Source organism: Opisthocomus hoazin, chromosome 2 (genome assembly GCF_030867145.1).
Source record: "Opisthocomus hoazin isolate bOpiHoa1 chromosome 2, bOpiHoa1.hap1, whole genome shotgun sequence".
Lineage (NCBI taxonomy): Eukaryota > Metazoa > Chordata > Aves > Opisthocomiformes > Opisthocomidae > Opisthocomus > Opisthocomus hoazin.
In genome coordinates, this window is record NC_134415.1 from 76,951,582 (window position 1) to 76,976,662 (window position 25,081).

Consider the following 25,081-nt stretch of genomic DNA (forward strand, 5'->3'; position numbering starts at 1 on the left):
CATTCAGACTTCTCATATTTACAGCACACAAGTATATCTGTCGCAAGCATATTTTCCCCTTGCTGCAAGCAATATTCTTTTTTGTTTTCCTTTGGATAACTACGTAAGGCTGTTGCAGTGACTGCATTTCAGTGCTCAAGCGCCAACACTTTTCTTATGGGCTGGATACCATGTGTATGAACACTGCTAGCAAACCTAAGAGGGTTACTGTTATGACCAGGCACAAAATTTGGCCCTGTGTAAAGACTGATATTTGTACGTGCCGTTAGGACAGCAGTTTTCAAAACCATGTGAATGACTGGAGGTCAAGTTACACAAAGATGTTGCTGTGGGGTAATGAGATACCGATGGATCCAGGTGGCTGTGCATCTGTGCAAAGGAGAGCTGGTTGCTCAACAGCAAAAAAGTGTTTTGCTCACAGGTTTCTGTGCTGAAAAGGGTTTTAGACATATTGTGGGTTTGGTGAGCAACATATGCATTTTATCTACCCACTGCTTAACACTTTTTGGAATAGAAATGATCTGATGACATGTGCCTCACAGAAGTGCCCTAATCACTTGCACAGAAGTCTCACTCTTTTTCCTGCCTTCTCTCTGTCCCAATTTATCGGTTTTTTTTTTTTTTTTTTTTTTTTTTTTTTTTTTTGCAGAGGGTTACATTTCGAATAGGAGTTAGAGACATTCCCCTCTCTCCTCCTGTCAGCCCCTGAATAGCTGCAGCCCCATGTGTGGGGATATTCTCATATAGAAAGAGACATAAGTTTCTTCTCCACTCCTCCCTCCTCTGGGGTAAGACAGACAATAAGCCCGTTTTACTGCACACTATATTTAAAAAGGAGAGAGTGCAGAGTTGTTAACTCCAGTCTTCTGTGGGTCCTGGATGATTCTCAGGGTTAAGGGTCTATAAAACCCTCCGAAGAGTAGGATTTGAGACAAATCCCTCCCTTGTGAGTTCTTGTTGACTAGATCTGTCAGTTTCTTGCTCTGGTAACCAGTAAACCTGAATCTTACATGGCAGTTGGCTTTCTGCTGAACTAACTTTATTAGTCCTGTATTCAGAGCCTGATTGTCTTGGGAACTGACATGGAGGTATTGCTCTGGTGAGGGTCAGTGCATCTCACCGTCGGGAGAACCAGACCTCGGGACTGGTGTGAGATGATCTCATTGAGAGCATGTGCTGCTATGCTTTGCTTGAGTGCAAACAGAGAAATGAATGCTCATTGTGTGACTTCCCAAGAAACTATTAAAAACTTCTTGCAGGGGTAAAATGTAATTTTCCTGCTAACATCCTACTGCTTAGGACTCTTTACATCCTAAATGCAGAGAGGAAGTGCAGGGACTTTCCTATGACCCTGTGTCCTACTTCCTCTCAAAACTTCTCGTGGGCATTTTCTTGCGGGTCAAAGGTTTCTGTGAAGATAACTGCTGCAGAACAAGTCCAGTTATGACTGTTTTAGAGATTCTATTAACATCAGTATAATTTGATAGATCAGGTTGCCAAGTCAGAGAGGTGGCATTATTAAATTTATAGAGGAGGACAAGGTTTTGGCAGGAGAGGACAGGATAGAAATTATAATGCAATTTGAGGTGAGTTTCTAGGGTAAACAGGATTGTCAGACAAGTTCTTAATACGCCAGAAAATGGAATTAAATTCTAAGGCTTAGTTAAGGAAAGTTTTCCAGATGTTTAGTGTTAATAGAAATAATGATGTGGGAAAATAATAAAGACTTGAAACTAGAAATGTCAAGACCTTCAATACTCACTTCAGTGCTGGCATACACATTAATAACTGACGGATTTACCTAAGTTCTTTTTTCTGAGAGCACAGAGCCATTTGAATCTCTTAAATGCTTTCCCTTTAAAGAGGACTCAGGTGTCCAAAGTGTTACAGGAACATGTAGCCTTAGCCACACTACCGAATGTGAACCAGGAAGTCTCAGAAAGTCAACAGGTTTGCCTCCGCTTTCACAAATATTTAAAATCCAGCCAACACTTCCCCTGCCCGCAAATGGCAAAATAATATTTTTATCTGAGATCACATTGGTGTTCTCAGAAATCTGTCCCAAAGTATCAGGAAGTTTAATCATTGTTGTACCCTTAAAGGAGCTCCAAGAGCCAGTGAAGCCCAGATATTTTCTGTTCCAAATGAAGGGAAATGAAAAGCTGCTTAAGAGTTCGAATGACTGGGGGAGGCTCTGAGGAATCTTTGCTGGGGTATGTCTGAACAGCTTGCCTGGAGAATCAAGAGGCAGCAAAGCACGAGAGAAGGGTAAGGTGAAGGGGAGCAGGGCAAATATGAGCACTTTGGGTAAGCGTCTGGCTAAAAGCATGGGAATACAGTGCCATCATGTTCTGATCTGGCAGATTTTCCATGCTGAGGGAAATCAAGCATTGTGAATTTCTTCTAAACAAGGTCACATCAAAGAAAACCCCAGTTTGTCAACTGTTTGTCTTCCCAGCTGGAAACACCTACAAACAGCTAGATCCTTTGATCAAAGGAGGAATAGTAGTATCAAAGCCTTTGAAAATGGCGACCTGGATCTGGACAGACCATTTTCTTACAGATCTGTTTTGGATCTAAGCTGCTGTGAATGATAGGTCACCAGGTTTGTTACTCTCAAGTGGTGGGTTTTTTTTTTTGTGACCAATTGTTTTGGGACTTTCCTAAACAACAGTTATCAGAATAGCAAAAACTCACAGAATCACAGAACCACAGAATGTTCAGGGTTGGAAGAGACCTCTGTGGGTCATCTAGTCCAACCCCGTGCCAAAGCAGGGTCACCTACAGCAGGCTGCACAGGACCTTGTCCAGGCAGGTCTTGAATATCTCCAGAGAAAAAGAATCCACAACCTCTCTAGGCAATCTGTTCCAGGGCTCCGTCACCCTCAGAGTGAAGAAGTTCTTCCTCATGTTCAGACAGAACTTCTTGTGCTTCAGTTTGTGCCCATTGCCCCTTGTCCTGTTGCTGGGCACCACTGAAAAGTTCGACCCCATCCTCCTGACACCCACCCTTAAGATAATTATAGGCATTTATAAGGTCCCCTCTCAGCCTTCTCTTCTTCAGGCTGAACAAGCCCAGCTCCCTCAGCCTTTCCTCATAGGAGAGATGCTCCAGTCCCCTCATCATCCTCGTAGCCCTCAGCTGGACTCTCTCCAGTAGCTCCTCATCTTTCTTGAACTGGGGAGCCCAGAACTGGACACAGAACTCCAGATGGGGCCTCACCAGGGCAGTGTAGAGGGGAAGGAGAACCTCCCTCCACCTGCTGGCCACACTCTTCCTAATGCATCCCAGGATCCCATTGGCCTTCTTGGCAGCCAGGGCACACTGCTGGCTCATGGTTAACTTGTCATCCACCAGGACACCCAGGTCCCTCTCCGCAGAGCTGCTCTCCAGCAGGTCCACCCCAAGCCTGTGCTGGTGCATGGGGTTGTTCCTCCCCAGGTGCAGGACCCTGCACTTGCTCTTGTTGAATTTCATCAGGTTCCTCTCTGCCCAATTTTCCAGCCTGTTCAGGTCACGCTGCATGGCAGCACAGCCTTCTGGTGTATCCACTACTCCTCCCACTTCAGTATCATCAGCAAACTTGCTGAGGGTACACTCTAACTCTTCAGCCTCGCAAGGACCTTTAACACCTGCTCATAAGCCAAGGTGCAGTTGGTCTTCTGAAGGCCATAGTTGTACCTAGCTGAGGTCTGTAGCATTTTAGATAGTCAGCATGGTCTCCAGCCCATGACAGGGTGGTTGGCACTAGATAATCTGTAAGGTCCCTGCCAGCCCAAAGCATTCTATGATTCAATGATTTTGTTCCCTCCTGCTGAAATATTCTTCATCCCACCCCCATCCTTTGTCCTTCTGCCTTTCTTAGTACCTGACATATCATCTATATGTTTTTGATAGGTTAGTTTTCAGCACAGTTAGGTCAACTCACAGAAAGGACCAGTGGGCTCCAAAACCAGCATGAGGAAAGGGATGGGAGTCTGTGCCTGGCTGTGAGGTTGGGACACACCCTCCCCATTTCAGCTGTTAATGAGTGACCATGTCTGCTCACCTTATGTAATGCAATTGTTTGTGAAAATACAAATATTCTTCTCCTTCAAGTTAGGTGTAAATGGAGGAGTAATCCTTATCTAGCAACTGCTCGAGCTGTACCAATGGTAGACAGCACGGTTTACTCTGGGCTTGCTTCATGTCTTCTACTGTCGCTACATCTGTATTTCCAGAAATAAATACGAATGAACTTGGAAGGAGCTCTCAGACCTCACTTGCTGTGAGCTGGACAGCTGATTAACAGTGGTGTCATGTGATGTGAGCAGGCGGAGGTGCATGCGGCACTGCGTCTGGCCCGCTGGGGAGGTGTGATGCTGCCAGCATCTGTCATCCGTGTCCCAATGAGGGTGGGACAGCGGCTGCTCGAGGAACACAGTTTGAGCACAGACACTATCTGAAGAGACAGTTGGGTCCTGTCTGCACTATGTAAGTAACTAAATGTCGCATCTTTTTTTTTTTTGTTTTGTTTTCATTCAGTTAGGATATAGCTGCTTTGTCTTAACACACCAGGTAACCCCATCTTTCTGGATGGAATAAAACAGTATTCGAAGTGGTCTGCTAAAGCTTGGTCTGCTTCAAGCTACTAAAACAAGTTTAACTGAACTATATTTTAACAGGCAGGATTTATGAAAAGATTTTAACTAATAGCAATTGTTTCTTTTACCAGTATATCTGTTGTTAAAATACAGATGGAGACAGTTCACAGAAAAGGTTAGATGTTCAGAGGTCATAAGCTGGCACAGGTTTAGTGGAATTTACAGAATTGCACTGATCATAGTTAAGGGTCTGTCTCTCTTTTCTTTTTGCAGCAACTGAAATATATCATGAGAGAAACTCCACCAAAGGTCCACCTAGCATGTGCGGCACAGTGCAGTTGCAAGCAATCACAAATTACATCATGTCTTTCTTTCCAGAAACCATTTGAATTCCATTTAAGAATTGTTAGGATTTTTGCATCTGATACCCATTTTGGGAGGTTATTTAAGCAGCTCAGACTGCTGGTGATTAGGCTTTAACTTTCTGCTCAAATTTGTTGTCAGACACTGCTTATCCATTTGCTTTTGTGACAACACAGTTTTTAAATTGCATAATATTTTCTGTTTTCCCTTGGCTATATTAATAGAGGTCAACCATCATCACTCTCAGCCTTGCTTCACTGGACTAAGCAAGCCAAGCACTTCTGGGCTCATCTCAGAAGATTGGCTTCCTAGTCTTCAGACTGTCCTGGAAGTCTTCTCCATGCAACCAGTTCAATCAGTTCTCACCATCATGCCTTCCCTTGAGCAGGTCTGACCTGAGCTGTGCATAACATGCCAGTAGACCATCTCTACACCAACATGAGCATTTTTCTGACTGCAGGTATACATAGCAGGATTTATAATTATCTTGTTCATAGCTGGGCCACTGCAGATCTTGGTGTGCCTTGTGTTTAGTGAGTATTCCCAGGTTGTCCCCCTCTTTTAACATCTTCAGAAGTTCATCTCTGTATTTATCTAATGTTTCTGTTACTTGCTTTTAAATCCATGGCCTTGCATTTTGTGCCTTTTATATACACCCTGGTTTATTACTGTAGTTCTCAAAATCATCTAGTTATTTCTGCTTGATCTCTTCATCCTCTTCTGTTTTGAGGTTGTCCCTAAATTTACGTGTTACCAACAAATTTCTTCATCAGCCTTCTGTTTTCCATGCTAAGTGAAAATATTAAGCAAGATCAGCCTCAATCTTACACAGTCAGAAGAGTCACTTGGAGTCAGACACGCAAGTATTTAGATGTCTAAGATGAAAAGAAGTAGATTGCAGGGTTTTCAAAATTAATTAAGGTATTGCTGGGGTGAAAAAAGCAAAAAAATTCTGATGCATGGTCGTAAAGCACTTTCTGGCTTGCCTGAAGATGACAAATAATTGCTGTGAGTGGAAATAGTATGTACAAACATAGTAGGACATATCAAAACTGCCTGGATTCCTGTCTGCATCTTTAGACACCGAAATGTGTTTCAAACTCTTGAAGGGGAGCGTGTTCCCATCAGATGGATGTTAGATGGGGCAATACCTGGAGCAGGTACTGTGACCAAAGGTTGAACAACATAATTAAGTACGAAAATGTATTAATTTAAACTTCTGTGAAGAAGTTTCATAGAGAAGAAAGGAATTTGGCCATGGAAGGGAGAGCTGCTCCCAGAATCCCAGAATATTAGAAAAATACAGTGGATACTTTTTGTTAAAGAAATGTGATTCTTATTATTAAAAAGATGTTTTTGGTTTGAGTGTGGTGGGCAAGACATGCTTTACTGAACATTAACTGCACCAGGTAGGTGGAAGAAGTAAAAACTCCTTAGAATGGCAAAATGTGCTATAGCTCATTTATTGAAGGAAGAAGTTCCTCCGGCAGTTGAAAAGGTTACTTCAAGCTACTACTTTCTACTCCGCGTAATTCTTTGAAGTTATCATACAGAACATGCGGATGACAAAACAGGCCATACTGAAAGAATATTATTAAAATTTAAAAGTTACATTGTGCTGCCGCTGTGACTGCTTTGTTACTGGAGCCTGTTCCCTTATGTGCAAACATAATCGCAGAGTAATTAATGGCTTAAACGCTCTGTTTTTTTCCAAAGGGCTTCTTCGGCACTCCTGGAGCAGGATGGGCAGCACTCACGGTGCAGGCAGGCAGCCCGTGGCTTGTTTTCGGCTGGCTGTTCTCTGTGTGGCTGCATGCTTTGTAACCCTCCTTTAAAGGCAGAGTTACGAATTTCCATCTGGGCTTCCCTCACTGCTCTGTGAGACTGTTTTTTCGGCACAGGCTTGTGGAGTTGGATCTTTTATTTTTTCTAAGGCACAGAAAAATTAACCTGAAAGCAGCCAATTATTTTCGGTGTCCAAAGGGAGTTCCCAAGGAACTGATTTTTGACAGTACCTTACACTTAACTAAACTTTCTATGTTCAAAGTGGAGATCCCACTAACTTAAATTACAAGGCTTGGCATTTTTCTAAATCCGATCCCTGGTACTTGTTTTGGAAAGACTGGGATTTCTAGCTGCCACTGGGGGAAAAGCGGAACAGCCCAGGGTGGTGGGAGGACCACAGAAAACTTTAGTTTGGTTTTTGTTGCCTTTCCCCACAGTACACGTGCTTTCATGAGCACCAGCTTTGTGGAAGGGTGGAGAGGAAATTTTTACTGCCTTTCTCTTCAGAAGTCTCTGTTTTGTCCTGGTGTACATATAATAGGGCATTCTGGGGATGTAAAAAAAATATCTTAGAGCAGCAGAAATGCCCCCTGGCCAGGCCTAGTCCTGATTTACACCTTCAGGACTAGCAGCACGGGGACACCCAATGTATACATTAAAGGTTGCTTCTAACTGCAATGGGCTGCTTCATTTAAATTGTCCCCAATTTCCCTTCCTCCCTCCCCTCTTTGCTCCCTGTGAAAGCATGGATAGAAAGGAAAATTTTCTTCTTTAAATATCCTTATGAAACTCTTTCAAGTTCTGTGTTTGAGGTATGTAATATTTGGAAACTTTTCAGGGTTTTCCACACTTCTGTACAATGTATATTTTTTTTACTGCTAAGCCATCCTATATGAGTTAAAATTCTTACATTTTACAGTATTTTAAAGGAGATAATTTTGTCAATAATCCAAAAAATATGCAGCAGGCTGTTTTTCATACCACATCACAATTCTACTCCTACTCGTTCTTAAAGACAATCAAAAATTCCAGATGTTTTTCCCGCAACATCTGGCTCCCTGGCACAGGCTTCTGAAGCAGTGTTTGCAGCCTTAAAGCCATGTCTCGGTTTTGTCATTTAGTTTACTGATGGGTTGTTGGAGTCACTGGTGGCACAAGGACTGGTTAGCTTTGACAACTCTTTCAGTCTAAACGAAGGAGACGGCCTTGCAGGCCTGTTGGGATTCTGCTCAGCAGTTGTTGGTGCTCAGGAATGTGACAAGCTCAGCCACCTCAGCTTCCTCTCTTGCAGAAATACGTGCAGCAGTATTAATGCAAATGGACCCAGAAGTGTTCCCTGCTCAGCCTCAAAAACGAGATGGCTCATGTCTAAGTAATTAGCTGTATTCCTGCAGAACATACTGTCAGGCGCTCAGAGTCACTGTGCCAGACTCTGTGCTGGGGGAAGGAGACAAAATGTGACGGGAAGGAGCTAGAAAGGGCCACGCTGCCGCACTTCTCTACTTCTTTTATGTGTCTCTTCTGGGGACCTTTAAATATAAAATCTTACTTCTCTCACATGCCTCCACCCCCCCCCTTCCCCGCACCCATGCTTCGATCACCAAGCTGTGTCTTTTGACCTGACTCTCATGGGCTGTACACAATGCAACAGGTCCCATAGGATACTTGCTTTCCTTACTTTGATTGACTGAGAGGCTAACTCTTGCTTAGGATTTAAGTGCCATATGTACTGGAGGCCTTGACAACTAAGGTAGCGTTCCAGGTGAGTGTCCTAACTACTAACTTCTGCTTATTTCAGGAGAGAAGATACCTTTTCTTTTTGCTTGTCTTTCCCACCCCTCTAAAGATCCAGAAAAGTTCTGTGTTCATCCCAGCAAGGAGAGTAACAATGTGATGATTTTTCTGGGTTGGAAGAAACCTTTCTCCCTATTTGAATGGTAAAGCTGCTTTTATCAAATGCATGTGCTACTGCCAGCAATATATCTCAGCTAGGGGCACATGCTGCTCACTTTTCATCAAAGAAGCAGAGGGAAATGGCTTCTCGGAGCATGCTCTGCAATTGCCTGCTGAAACCTCTGAGACTGGCTCCGAATTTCTTTGAAACATTTTGCTACCCCAGAAGAATGGTTCATGAAGCTGGTACGAGGCAACCACACCTCTCTTCTGGGCTCCAGCATGCTTTCCCATATGGGCAGGATGTGGCTCTCTATGTCCTGCCTCCTCCTAGTTCTTTGTTTGTGTAATTAAAGCTTCCAGACCAACACAGCGTTCTTGCATGTTTTTATGTAAGATGTGATTTACAGTCTGGAAACACCATCATCCTCTTCATTTGCAATGTGTACGCTCTCCTCATCGCATTGTTGATACTACCTGTGCAATAGCATAAAGCACTCACAGAGGTGTTATTCTGCTGCTTTTTACGTGCAGGCATGGCAAGTGCTAGGTTACGTCTTTTACATAACACTCAACTGAGGATTTTAGCTTACACATCTTGGTGGGTTACAAACGGCATGGCCGAAGCAGGGACCTCATCTACCCAGCTTGTGTGTTGGAGGTTTCTCCCCATAGCAGAGTTCATGAATCAAGTCTTGAAATTAGCTTGCTTTAGTAAACTGGTCAAAAACACCACAGCAGCTCCAGGTCTGCTCCAAGATGTGCCCAGCTATCCCCATGAGGGCAGTACCCTTCGAAGAAAGGATGAGACAGAAGACAGAACATCATGCATCTTTCAACCATCTGACTTTAATCCCCTACCACATGTGAGTGAGAACCCTTAGATGTTTTACAGGATCATTTAGTTTTGTGGCAAAAAGCACAAGACAATTGTTTAATGTACTAAAATTTTCACGAATAGGACTTTTGCTATCTAGACCAACCATAATATATGTGAAGTGAGAAACGATTAGCATGAGAAAAGGGTACTAGAGACCAGCATAAATGAGCAGAGGATGAAAGAAATAGAAAAATGAAGACAATAAATATAAAACAGAGTGAGGCAGTAGCCGTGATGTCTTCTGCAAATAGATGTGAACTTGTTCTGCATTCCTCATCTCCTGGCCAGGTGGGGCACTACTGACGTTTGTAACTTTTTAATCCAGCCAAAACCTAATGTATCATTTGGAGAAGAGGTAGATGCATTTTTCCAGCTCTGAACAAGCATAAGCAGAAGTCATCCTCTGACAACAGAAGGGAACCAAGTAACTCGTCATGCGTGATGGTTTAATGCCCTCCACCTCATTCAGGGCCAGAAGTCTAAGGCCAAGTCTCCACTGCCTTGCAATTTTTTTGTGCTGGACACAATGGTGTGGGACACAGACCGGGATCCAGGCTGGGCTATTCAAAAAGGCACAGTAAAACACACAGAGTACAAGTTTTTTTGCTAACAACGGTTTTTAACAGCTCTGCCAAAGGATACGTGTAAAAGAATAGGGAGGGTAGGAAGACCAAGGAGATGAGGAGTCTGTGCAAGCGAAGAAACACTGCAACGTAAATCTGAGCAAAGGCTGTGAGGAACAGTTTGTGTTGTTTCACAGAATTTAGAACTTTGATAGATTATGACAGTACTTGTATACTGTAGTATCTGTGCTATTGTGAGATGTGTGAAATGGACTGGTTGTTTTACTTCAGCACATAAATTCAATACTGAATGCAGTTTTTTGTTTTGTCCAGTACAGATAAGGTGCCTTCCACTAATGTATCCTGGGGATGACTCAGGGTGGTGGTATGACAAATTCTTTACACCACATACACATAAAAATGTCCAATTCTTCTATATCACAGTTACCAATTTTGGGAGGCCAGCTCCATCTTTCACTCTTGGCACTGTATCAATTATTGGAATCTCTTACTTTCAGCAGATTTAATTAGTATGTTGCTAAATATGGTACTATGGCAACATGCCTACCCCAGGATTCCCTATGCTGTTAGGCCTGGTGCAGCTGAACTAATAGAAAACGCTAATGGGAAAGTCTAATGACCATTTTTAAAGTTTAAATACCAGTCATTTAATCTGACACTCCACAAGCAGCCAGTTGTTTCCTTAGGATGTTCATGGAGCAGTTAAATGTAAAATAAAATTTGCAGTCAGTGAGGTTGCTTTACAAATGTTCTGTAATGCTGGAAATCTTCAGGACTCCCTGAATATAGTATTCAACAAGTGATATCTGACTGGCTTTTCCCCTCCCCCTCAAAAAATTTAATGTGCACATGCACTGCCACGATGCATAGGAAAAATCCTATGGAGCAGTCCAGCATACACAATCTGTCAGACCAAGAAGAAATAAAGGTCTGTTGTTAATTCAGACAAATGGTCAGCAGCTGCAAAATAGTTTCCACAAGAAACAGAGCAAAACCCTCTCAGTTATGGATAGAATTTTTTACGATTTTCTGTTGCCTTTTCCAGGGCCAGAATATACTGTATATATTCCGATGTAACTTTTATTCGTATTCTCTGCTAATTCAGTGCTGCAAGCCAGAGCAACAGAAAGGTCTCCTTAAAGTGAGAAAAGACTGGTAATTTTTATACTGCTTTTCAATGTTTTAAACAAATTAATTGTCCCAGTCATATCATTACAGAGAGTACAAATGTCCCAGCAGCACAACTGAAAATTGTTATTCTGCATTCTCCTTATAAGACTGCAGCCGTGATGATCAGCATGGGTGTGCTTGCCAGCTGAGGGTACTTCTCTAATCACGGTGGGTATATGGTCACTGAGTTAGGGCATCTCAACATTACATCCCAGGATGCTTGCTATTCTTATTTTAACAGTGTTTTTCTTACCTTTTTATGTGCATCACAAGGATATCCTACACCTCTGACGCTTTGCTACTCAGGAGAACAGGGAGAGTTTTAACAATTCCAATTGAAAATATGCCAAAAAAATCCAAATTGTGGTGCTATCCAAAGCCTTTGCTGGTGCTAGGATGAACTCATGGCTTCTGATGCAGGTTCCTATACCTGAGGGTCAGTTAAAAGGGACTGCAACATTATCACAAGTTTATTCTCTCCTTGTATCTTTACAGACACTGGCAGGAGTGACGGCCGGGAAGATGAGCTGTGTCAGATGCTTCTTTCCTAATGTGTTAAGGTCAGTGTTTGGGTTTGTGTTATTCAGCTCTGCATTTGCAGGTGATAAGGAAACAAAAGTCTCTGAATAGCACAGTAACTTCTGTCCTTTAATGACTGTTCTTAGGTATTTTGTCAGGACTGTATTAGTGTCCACCATCATAAATCCTGGAGTGAAACCTGGACCTATGTTATTTAAAATACAAATAGCAAACTGAGTTTTATTCTATAAGATATACTGAAACAAAACCATTTTGTGTGTAACTTCTCTTAAATCATAATTTTAGTCCGTAGACCAGGAGGAGCTTGAAGAATTATTGGGCTATTGGAGATTAGAATTTTAATATTGCCCTCTGTAATCTGATGAAGAACACATAATCTGCAACATTTTTACTGTTTTTTAAAAACCCAAGCAACAAGAAAACAGTCCTTATTTGTCCACCTGAGACAGATTCATTAGAGCTCAGATGTGGATTTGGATGTTGAATAAACACACATTTCCTCCAATTTTAGAGAGTGTGGGATCTTTCCCTTGCCCACTGCTGACTACAGTGCCTGGCAATTTTCAGAGTATCTACATAAACTGCAGCATGCGATTTCTTCCTTCTCATCTGTGTCAAAATCTTACAGGAAAGTTCTCTGAACTGAATGTGTTCATTCAGCCCCAGAGACATGCAGTCTGTGAGAACTGCATGGAGAGAAGAATTCAAAAGGGTTTAAAAAGAGCTTAAGTTTTTACAGAGACTGAAGCGAGTAAACTGCAAGCGCAAAACGTTTCCAGAACTGCATCTCCAGTGCCCTAACACTGTTTTTATGTGTTATTATCACCTATTTTAAAGAAGATTCCCATTTCTGTACAAATGAAATTACATCATACAAGCTACATAAATACCACAGACCTAGTAGCACATTCACGAAGACATGGTTTATTGCTGTATTTTCATGGGCACCTGATTTAAATATTTGATACTGGTCCTTCGTAAGCTGTAGGTGACGATGTGGACTCCTCTCAAGTGAGCAGAATTTATGTTGGCGTAGGTTCAACCTTGTGGGCTGGTACCACTGAGTGGATGTACGCTGTCCTTCTGAAGCAGAGGTGGTGACATGCAAGTTCTCCGATAGGCGGTTCTGCAAGAACTTTTGATACATGCAATTCTTTTTCAAGTGTCTCAAGGTGTGAGTTGTTTCAATCTCACTCCCAGGAAAGGAACAGCCTTCTCCCCTGAAAGATTCAAATTACTGTATGATGGGCTGCAATTCTGTTACAGAAAACGAACCAAAACCAAACCAAGCCAGCCGTTAGACCGTCGTGTCAAGAAATCCTTAAGCTCCCCTGGACCTTTCCACACATTTCAGTCTCATTTGCTACAAATGCTTCTGCAGGGTAAAGGGTTTTGGTTCTTCACTGCTTCCACTGCATGTAATAACTGACATTTGGGCAAAGTGAGAAAAAAGAAGTGTGGAAGAGAATGCTGATGAAATAATAACAGGTATTATTATATGTATGAAGTGCAAAACAAACTTCCATGTTAAGCACTAACCGTGACTCCAAATTAGACATAGTGAAAGCCTTGGGTGGCTCAGAGGGTTATGTCAAGAACATTATTCCGTTTCTTTCATGCAGTTTTGTGTGTTGTTCTCATTCTTGAATTACTAGAAAGTTCTGTTGCCTACATTTTAGAGGGAAAGAATATATTACAGATCCGATGGAGAAATTTTATTGAGTGCTTTTGTATATAGACGAGTGCAATGGGCCAGAGCCAGAACAGGACTTCAGCAAAGTAACAATGGTTAAGAGCAAAACTCGGGAGCCTGGCTCCAGAGATGGGCTTTACCTTGCTGAATTCCCTGTGCTTTGAATGTGGCAGAGTTTGTGCTTTGTGAAGAGGATTTGCAACAGCCATGTCACTGAGCGGAGGAAATGCTGGAGACGGCTGTGCCTCTGAAGGTCTGTCCCTCAGAAGTGTAACTCAGTGCTAATACAGGTATCTCGGTGAAAATGAATTCCCTGTCTGAAACCACTTCCCACACTTTGGTATCTAAGATTACTGGCCTACTGATTCTTTTCAAGGTGGCAGCGGTAGCGTGAAGGTGTGTGAAAGTAACGGGCAACCTTTTATCTTTCTGGGAGCTGTCATGAGCAGCCACCTTACATGATAAATTGCTCTTTCCTGTGAGGTATTACTCGGAGACATGCAAATGCCACCTCCTGGATCTTGCAAGCAAATATTCTTCTCTTCGGTTAGCAAAGTGGGCTGAGTTGACTCCAGTTTCTTGTGAGACTTTGCTTCCTCTCCCTGTAGGTTCTGGATGTTTAAACGACAGAATTTCCCAGTCACTTCTCACCTAAGCACAAAAGAAGCGAGCTTTTATATTTCTCTATTAAAAAAAAAAAGGTGGAGAAGGTAATTTTTGTTTCTCTACTGAGGAATTTTTCTTTACAGAAAAAAAACAGAAATGGACCCACCTTGAAATGTTTCGTGGGAGACTGAAGCTTTCAGGCAATTTCATGGCATTGTTTTTGTGCCTTCCGTTGACATGGTGTGCGGCTGTAGAAGACAGAGTGCGAGATTTTGTGTCTTCTCTCCCAGCAGTAACACAAGAACATTTCCTTTTCTAAACTATTGCTTCACTAAAGCATTTCTTAATCTTGTAAGGGAGGGAGAGAGATTTTTTGACTTTACCCAGAAATGACAGTGCACCTAACTCTGGCATACATCTGCTGTGTGGGGAACGTGCATCCAGTGTGCTATGTTTTTTCCCCCTGTCAAAGACAGAAGATATCTATTTGAAGCCTCAAGTCAAATAAACAGTGATCCTGCAGCAGGTCACATTGTGACTTCTGTAAATCAGTTTGAAGCAATGAGACCTCACACAGTGGAAGTGCATCCAGGGCAGGATGAGACCAGGGCTGGCATGTGGCAGGGCTGAACTGGGATTTCCCACAGAACAGCTAGAAGTAAAACAGGGGAATTCAGGGTGAAATTCTAAAATGGAAATCAAGTAAGAAGCTCAAAATAGGCCAATAATATGTTTCCCTTTTGAGTGAAATTTCTGTAAAAATTTGGAAATATTTTTTTCTCAAACACTTTTTTTTTTGACCCTGTTAAATGTCTTAAAACATTGAAAGATTTTAGTGACTTGGTAAATTCCAGCTCATATGCAATCAGATTATGTCATTGAATCAGCTGTAGTTGTAAAATCTTGTTGAAGACATAGCTGTAATTCTTCTACAATTGTACTTTTTGAGCTGATAGACATCGATGTTTCTGTCTGATGTCTTACCATTCTAAGGAGTTTCCTATCACTTATGTTATTTTATTACAAGTGTTTAATAAGTTGGCTATTTTAAAACACCCTGTGGGGTTTGAAATGTACCCTTTTTCCCAAAAAATTTTTCAATCTCTGAGCTACAGGTTATATTGAATAAATATTATGAGTGTACTACCAGACCAAAGGTTTCTGGATATAGTAAATAAATCTTGCTTTAATTGCCAGTTTTGACAAAAAATAATTCCAATTAATATTTGGTGATAATTGCATTAGACATCTTTCAGAACTGATCCACCAAAAACCCCTCCAAGACCAGCATGGACCTAATTAAGCATAAATAATACTCTTTATTAAAAATATACTGTGAATTCAAAATAGTTTTATAGGATTTGCTATAGTGTGATTGCTGCTTCATTGCTGAATATGAGACCTGATTCTAGCCAGCACCTACAGAGGAATTATGTCTGGAGTTACATAAATCATACTTTGAATATGGGCAGCCTTTGAACCACAGCAGCTTAAGCCCATCTCTAAGTATACCATAATGTGATAGCTGGTTTTGCGTATTCGTATGCATCTCTGTTTTAGAGGACTCTGGCAGACGGGCTTGCCTTGTCTCCCTATGGCTGTTTCGGACATTTTTGGCCCAAGCTGTTAGCTTGGTCCCTGTGCTGGATCCTGTTTTTCCACCAGGGAATCAGCAGCTGGGCAGCCCAGCCGCATCACTGCCAAACTCACAGTCTAGATAAACCTGTCTTCATTGTCCATCAAACATAGGCCAAACTGTCATCGAAATGGCTAAGACACTGGCACATGGTCCATTTTTGTTGTCTGGGTGAAGGGACCTTGGACATTGGAGCAAAGTAAACTGCTGAGCAGATGATCACTGCCTGAAATCTCTAGGTGTTCCAGAGTTTGTCCCTCACTTACCTGAAGCTGCTTTATATTTCCGTTTCAATTTTTCTTTTCTGTTAATTATTACTCTCTTATTTCCCAGCAGGCACATTAGACTTGAGTCTTCTCTTACATAAAGTTGCATTGACGTGATTCTACTGAGGTCATATTATTACAGACTTATGGAAGTTAAACCAAAAGCTTGGAACCTGTGTGGCTTCCACTTCTATTTTATCTTGGTAGTTTTAATGGGAGGAGATCTTTTATTAAGCAAGACAAAATTCTCATTATAACAACTTGAATAGCAGTGTCCTACAGCAGTGGCCTTTTCTATCTAAAACTGTATTTTCCATCACAGTGTCACACAATATTGCTGTATTAGTGTGTTCCCTGTGACTGCCTAAAGAAGTTGAAAAATCCTGTTTATTTGTCCGTGCTAACTTGTGCCCTACACTGTTTCCAAAAAAAAGGAGACAAGTGCTAAACATTAATAGATGCTCAGGGGGAAAACATATTTGTGAGACCCCTTACAAAGTTAGAAGTCAGCCTTAGAAAGCAGACATTTTGAAATTCCTTATAAAAGGAAAACAAGGTTCTTTTTTGCTCTTCATGGATATCAAAGGAATTCTGTATGTGACTGGGAGCATCTGGCTCTTATTGTGTTAAATAGCCTTAAGCATCTGACTTTAACTATAGAAGCTGAGAAATTCCACTACAGCTACTGCTTCTTCATATACCTTTCAGATACAGAAGGAATCAGGGTGCTGCTTGTATTTCAACAACCAGCCTTAAAAAGAGAGAAACATGACAGAAGCAGAATATTACAGCAAGTTTTGATTTTGGAACAAACAACACGCTCAGCGTGGATCAGAAGAGGAAACTGATAGAGAAACTGGAGTCTCTTCTTAAAAAAAAATTAATTCGGCCCAATTGTTTTGCATTTTCAGACTCAGACAGTATGAATGCAGAGTATTATGCGTACATTCACACTTACATATTAGCAGTATGAGCAGCATGTGTTATACCGTGCATGATTTAGTTTTCATTTCACACATATTGCAACCCTACCAAAGTGCTTTAGACAATAAAATTTCTTTATAGTTACAATATACATGTGAAGATTCCTGAAATTATGTATGTTTAGGGAATTACATTTTAGAACTACGATGGGAGACTGAGAGAGAAAAAAAGAAGCTTAAAATAAAATTTAATGACAGGCTTCCCTTTAAGATGAAGTCTTTCCTTTCATTGCAGTGTTCATTCGTTTCTGTGGAGTGTGAGTAAACAGAAAGGAAAAAACCTTTGGCCTGATGAGCACTGGGAGGATGTTTCTGTACAAGAATACTTTGTATGCTGTACATCCAGACAGTTTTCGTTGCACTGACTGGAAGAGATTGCCAGGCATTAATGTTATTAGTGAAAAATGCTGAAGCTGAAGAAGATAAATCCTCACCTAAATGTTATAGCTCAAGCAGTTAAGAAGTCCAATGAAACCGTGATATAGTTTTAAAGTAAAGAGGGCATAAAAAATGAGTTTGTAAGCAGCAGCTGTCACTATATATAAATAGCTTTAGCAGTCCAGAATTATACCTGCTGCAAATGTGATTCTACAAATTATGGAGTGCAGTCGCCCTGATCCAGCAACGATATGATTTCATATTGTGCATGCCCCACTGATGAAATGACTTACAGTCCTGATGAACACAAGAAAAGCTGAATAGCACTAGAGACTTACCTACTGAGACCTACAAAGCACTGGGCTGTGTTAATGCCATCTTCCTAGCCCCCTGCTTGATCTGCCTTTGCATTATGAATTTAGAAAAAAACCTGTGTTCTTTTACACACAGACCAGAGCACCCCAAGTAAGGCAGGATGGAATGAAAAGGCAAAAAATTAGGGCTGTCTGCATACTAAATTATAAAAGATCCCATTCACTGCACAATAGTTTAAACAAAAGCAATAAGACATGACGATCTTTTTTTGCTGTTATTTAGTTTCATATGGAGAGCACTTTATGTTTACAGTCAGTGAGCTGTGTGAGTTCAGACAACTCTAGGCTGAGCTGTTTGTCCTTGTGGTATTTCATATTTCACACCTCATGCTGTAAAACTTTCCAGGACCAGCTCTGTGCTTTGAAGTATACACTGTATGGCAGTAAACATTAACGAGTCATAAATATATTTGGCCAAAAAAATGTTATACAGATTATACTTGCCTTAGCCTGTGGTGTTACCGTTCATTATTCTGCAATTTCAAGAATGTGTGGGATGGCAGATAGCTCAAGATCATGCTGCTTTTATGAAGCAATCGGACTTTCAGGAAAACTTTTGTCTTAAAGGCTTAAAATAAACAAACAGACATTGAAACAAACTATTGCGGCCTTGTGTTTTCTTGACTCAAATAGCTAAAAGGTTTTTGCTGCTGCTTAACCATGAAGGAGTTCCCATTCAAATGAAATTGTCACAACAGCAAACAAACTCAGAAGAATATGACAGTTAAAAGTGTGATGCTTAAGAGCTAATATTTTAATGATGATAATGCTTGCCAGCTTATGTTAACAAAGGGCTAGTCTAATGGAAGCAATGTGTAATTATTTGCCCTGGATACCAGCTGTCAGTGTATGGATATCGTACATTCAATTATAGAGAGCTGAAGATAAATGTGCTATACCCCTAATAAATATTTGCAGCTGTACAGCTGCATTTAAGTGTCTGTACAAAGTTACGTTTTGATAGACTTTATGAGTACAAGTCAAAATCCCAGCCACACTGATTTCAGTATGTTTGTCACAAGAGCTACTTGCCTAACGTTGGCTGATTTCTGATGCGCTGGTGAGAGGTTTCAGCGCAGGCGAGGCCTCTGCACTGAGCTCAGAAGTAAAGGTCATCATGGGGCTCCAGTATTTTCTTTCTTACTGTTTTCTCATAGCCTGTAATGGCAGCGACATCTTCCTCAGCTCACTCCACCCGTGCATTCCTATTCCTTCTGGTTTTCATGTCATCCCACTTTCCCTCCTGAGCCCCTGGGTAATGTTAAACACTCTGTTTCCTGTCTTAATTGGTGTGGCCTCCTCACACTTATTTCAGGTTTCACTCCTGTGATTACAGTCTTTGCAGGCTGACTCCAGAGAGTTTTGTAGACTTGCTGGGAAATAGATTGACCCTCTGCATGGGTCCACTTGCAGAAGTATGTATTAAATGCAAAGTCTTCACAGAAAGAAACTGATTAATTACGACAACAGTGAGTAATACTAGAAGACTAAAAAAAATGCACACACAAGGATATGTACAAGTACACATATTGAGGTTGTTATATAAAGGAGTAATTCTTCCCAAAAACCAATACCAAGCACAAGAGATTTATTTTTTAATTACAAAGTAAAATACTCCAAAATTGTCTAATTGATGGATGGGAAGCTTAGCAAAGTGCTGAACATAAGGGAACCTGACATTAAATGTTTGGTACGCTGCCATGACATTTGCTGAATTTTATTTTTATGCTGAATTTAAACCATCAGTGCTGCTATATTTGATTCTTAGAGGAATAATGCAAAATAAAGGAAATATAAAATAGAAAAGAATGTAACTCTTGTGAATGTGGTCAGATACTACATTTTATACTTCTGAAAATGATAAAAAAAGATTTATTGTGTTTTGCTTTGAAATTCCTCTACATACAAAGAGTGGAATGTTCTTTAAGAATTAGCGGGTTGCTTTAAAGAACAATCCTTTAGCTTTCCTTCATTTTAAATCTAGGCTTTTCAGTACATTCAGTTTCTTTCATGTTTTCTGTTTATGGAAGGAGAAAATAAATACCCCTTATTGATGTGAAAATTTATATTAATCCTCAAGATGCTGACATTCAACAGGCTTGACCTACCCATTTTGTGAATTTGCAGTAGTGAAAAACTGTTACCATCATTCCTTATTTGTCTTTGCAGACATGTCTTAGGTAAGATAGGTATGTTTTTTGGCTTTACCTGTATTAGGAAGATAACTTGCACTGACCTTTGATTTTATTGCAGGTATGTCTCAAGTGTTTTGCAAGGTGGAAATAATTAGGGCACTAGAGTATGCCATATGCTTAAAGAACCTGTATGGTCATAGGAAAAGTCCTCGCAAGGACAAACACTGCGCAAGTAAAACAGGAATTCTACAAGGATTGCCTGGCAGTTTCCCTGAACGGTAAGATAGTCAAAAGGGCCAAACAGGTTTACCATGGGCTGCCTAAGTTGTCTGATCAGTCCAGTTCATAAAGTTTGTCTGGGGGTCCTGGGACGTAACCCAGACCAGGTGAGTGTAACGGCTTCCTTATCTAACCATAAATTATCATCATCACGTCTCTTACATCCTTGAGCGTGAAGGATTGTGTGCAAGTCCCTGTGGTTTCTAGAGTTAGGAAATACAACCAGTGGCTAGATAAGAAATCCATGAGTAAGTCTGAAAGGATCATTGCTAGCTTTATCTTGGCTTTTTCTGGACCTTACCTCACTCTCCCTTCCAACAATATTCAGTACTTATGGAACCTCAAGGTATGGTTGTAATTTAAAGACATACATGCAACAGTGTAGGGAACAGTGACTGAGCTATATAGTGACGACTGATGATTTCAAATTAATTTGAAAAGAAGACATTGTAAAGTATTCTTATAAGAGAGTTAGACAAATCAGCAACTTCTGCTGACCATTTAACCCCATCTAACCACTGATGCCTAGAACTGGATCAGTGTTTAGAGAGGTAGTATTACTAATTTGACAGGGCTACTACTGCAGTGTTCATGTACTTTCTCTAGGGGAATTGATTAGTCATCAGGACCAAAAAGGAACATTTGACGTTTGTGCCATGTCCACATTAGGGGGAAAAAAAAGATAATGTGATGTTTTTGAACTCATACACGTTCACAGTTCTAGAGCAAATAAAATGGATCAGTTTTAATGTGGACAGACCTAGTTAAACCAGTTAAGATTTTTTAAAACTTCAGCTGCCCTTGCTTATACTAAAATTTTTACACCCATTAGGTAGAAATTTGCCTACTTTTTGTGAAAAAAGGCCAGGTTGTGAATCAGGCAACATGACCTATGGCCTAAGGCTTTGAGCTGTAGCAGACTCAGTGGGCTTCAGAAGACAATTAGGAGGCTATTTTTCCTTTGTTGAAGTTTCTTCCCAGATAACTTTAAGTGCTTGGCAAAATATTGATATTTTACTACATTAAAATTGCAGACCATGAGCAGAAAGGTATGTCTGCTGTCTCTGCCTTCACTCCAGGATGCCCTCTGTCAATGAGGTTCTATGTTTTTCTTATGTGGACATCAGTTCCCCAAAGAATCAACGTACACTGTTGTCCTGGTTTACTTTTGAAGAAAAAACTGGAAGGCATAAATGCTGACACTATTACTGACCAGTCCAGCAACACTCAGGGGATGTCTGCTCACCTCTTCTTGAAAGGGGAGGTGGCCTCAGGGCGAAGGGTGCAGCAACCTTCTAACACACGGTCTCCTCTCTGCCGTACCTAGGGGTAGACTGAGGCACTTTCTTCTCCCCGTATGTCTTTCCATGCACAGGAATCTGAGCTTTTTACTTCTTATTTAAAGAAGAAATATTCTAGGCTTAGTTGGGAAGACCAGATTTTACGATCCCATTCCTTTCCTGCAGCTCCCCCTCCTTCTCTGCTTCCTGTCAATAGTGAAGAGAGAACAAAAGATTTGTGTCTTTGAGGGAGGGAGGACTTCATCCAAACTCCCCTGTGTTTGCAGAAAGCCTGGTATAATGCTGCAACAGAAGTTGCTGGAGTGATGATACACCCACCTCTAGAAACTCAGCAAAAGTCAGAGACTTTCTCCATGGGGAAAAGAGTTCTCAAGGTATGACTGTATCCCAAAACAGTACATCCTTAATCCAAATGAACCTTGGTCAAAATAGCTAACATGGGTTAAACTGTCAATGAAATGGTCTTTAATTCAGATTAGCAGCTCAAATTCTGCTACATTCAGTTTCTCATTCAACTGCTTTGCATTATTCCAGCAGCACAAAGTGGTATGTCCCAGTACATTTTTTATGAAATTGTGGATTTGTCTAATAATTGTTAAGCCAGCTTGATTTGCCCTTTTAAAAAGTCACCTCAGTGAGACAGCAGTAAGCTGGAAAGTTTTGCAGTATGGCAGCTCTAAGAAGATTTTTGCCTAAGGGAGCATCATATGTTACAGAAGTCACGAGAAAAAACAAACCTTTGAATGTTTTCCTCAGCTTGATTACAATTTCAATGTGCTTACTGCAAAACATGCAAACCTAATATTTCTCCAATTTTCTGTGGGATTTGCTTTCCCATTCCTTCACTGTTCTACTTCACAGTTTAAGTCTATCAATTCCCTCTTTCAGGTTGTGAAAAATCTCTCTAGAATAAGCACCCCATGGAGCCAATTATTTGCATGATTTGAAATGAGGAATTTGTCGAACGTAACCCTTTTTTCCCATCCTTCAACAGACAAGCTCCCACAAATATGTTTGCTGCTTAAAATTGCCTGTCAATGTAAAGAGAAGTCTTGTTAACAGGAACTACTGGAAAGAGCCTTGTAATTTCATAGCATAACAAGCTTTCGGGATGTCGAGGTTGTGTGCCATGTGTACTTTGAGTTCTGGTACAAGTTCTGTCTTATTCCTCAGTCAAGCATTTCCCAGGACTTGCTCTCACATAGCAAAATGGTTAGTGAAGTGCTATAAAAAGTGGTGGATGCAATAAAAATGACAATACATAAAGGCAGCTTGGAGTAATATGGAACTAATTTATTGAACATAAATGTAATTTTCCATACCATACATTTTATAATTCAGCAGTTCCAGAAACTGCATATACAGCAGTAAAAATGAGAACGTGGACACCTTACTGAAATAAGAGCAAATTTGTCAATGGCTTCAGTGGGAAGGTGCTGAGGCCTGGGATTGTTTTTTAAAGACTGTTGCTAAATAGAAAAGCACATTCCAAAACGTGATGATTGCAAGTACTTGGCAAACTGAACACATAATTTGCTGAGCATGGAGTTTGGAATATACAAATTGTGTTCACAGAATTGGAAGCTGAGCTTTAGTCCAGATAAAATTGATACCTTTACAGGGAAGAGGTTTAAGATATCTTTTTGTCTTCTCCTATTTACAACTAGTCCACAGATTGTTTGTACACTGATTTAATTTTATGACAGTTTATGAACATATGATAAGCTGGTCAGACTACTTCTGTTTTAATTAAGAATGTCGGCATATTTGAATGATTTACAGTGATTTAAATGAACCAGGTCCTATAGTGCAGTCATTAAATCTGCTAAAAAAAAACATTTGCAAAAAACCTGTAGGATGCTGTTTGATCAATTGTTAGAATAGCAGGTAAGTTCCTCCATAATTACTGCCAAAACACGAGCTGCATAGTGCAGTCTCTCAAAATAAATACATTCTTTTGCAATTAGGCTTAAAACCAAACCCTAATTATAAAGGATTTGTAGTATTAATTTGCCATAGAATGGCAAATACAGCAGGAAGAATTTACCCTATGAAGGGAAATATTCAAGGAAGTCTAAGACATTTTACACAGAAGTTTATGGATTGAAAAAAGGTAGAGCTCAACAGTCCAAACGATACATTGGTCCAATAATGGGTAGTTCTTACTGAATCTTTAAATTACAGGACAGGATGTTTGGGTCTTAAAACTCCCTTGCATGAACTAGTCTTCTCAGCTCTATAAAGCACAAAATATGTAAACGCTGGGAGGGGGGTGCTGACTGCATCTCGTGAGAATCATGTGCAATTCTTGGAACATCCAGGGACGATGAATACATTTCTGGGAAATATTTCCTTATAAGAGCTAGGATCAGGTTTGACTTCAGTGTAAGCTACAGGCTGTCAGCCATGAATCTAAAGGGCCCTATCTGTTGTTTCACTTCTGGCACTTGAATTAGCCAGTTTTAGGCCAGCCTTAAAAATGATATTAATTTTGTGATTATATTTGTTAAATTTATTAAAACTGAAATGCACCTAGTTACCCAGCTGTCAAAATGGTGATATGAATGAATAAAAAGTAAGTTATGTTTATCCTGGTATTTGGCTTCTCCCCTGAAATTGAGAATTAGTATAATGAAGGATAGAAGCTGTTCTTCATCAGAGCCAAACTGAATCAGGACAGAAGTATTTGGAGTTACGATTACACATTTCAGTAGCTGGCTTCTAATTTCAGGTGATGATTTAGAAATAGTCAAATAATGAAGGACAAGGTCCTTATTGGGCGATGTTCCTGGCACATTCAAGAGATTGCCCATAGAGAGAGGGTCTGTATTTGAAATGTTTTACTTCTACTCTGGAAGGAGAGTGGTGTTTAAACAAAGGCTACCTTCCTTCAGATGATATCTCGAGAGGAATGACTGCAACAGCTAGAAAAAAAATAGCCTTGTGACTTTTGGATAGTCCTGTCTTTCTTTAGTATAGACTTTCTTGAAGTCAGTTCGAATTCTGCAAGTAGGAACAGCATTCCAGGTGTGTTCTATTACATCTAACCATTTTAATAATTCTTTACATTACCAGGTATTTTAGGGCAGTAGCAAACTATACACTGTGAGGAACCGTGACCACAGTCTCTTCAATAAAGTTTCATAGGAAGAATTTCCTTTGTGCGCAACTTGGCTGGAGCAAAGCAGAATCTATAAAAAGTTTTTATGTTGAGTTCATAAGATTACAAGTAATGGAGTTAGTTTCTCCATAATTAAAATACCTGCTTGCTCATATACCTCTGTGTGAATGCCAAAAGCAGTTGCCCGTGGTATCTTACATGGAACACGCATAGATCTTCTTAAGGTGGATAAAGTTTGATTTTCTTTACATGCCGATGTATTATTTCAAGATCTTTGCTTTGCACTTTTTAAAATAACTGTTCTTCCTCTTTATTTTTCTTGTATCTCCTTTCTTTTTTAGGAGAAAACACCCTAAAAGAAAGATCAAATAAAATGGAAATTGTAATAAAAAGAGCATAACCTTTAAAATATTTAGACCAGTAAAATTCACGCTCACATCAAAGAGCTGAAAATAATATACAGTTTGAGTTTCTTGTTTCCCATACAATGAATCACTAAGCTTAATTGTA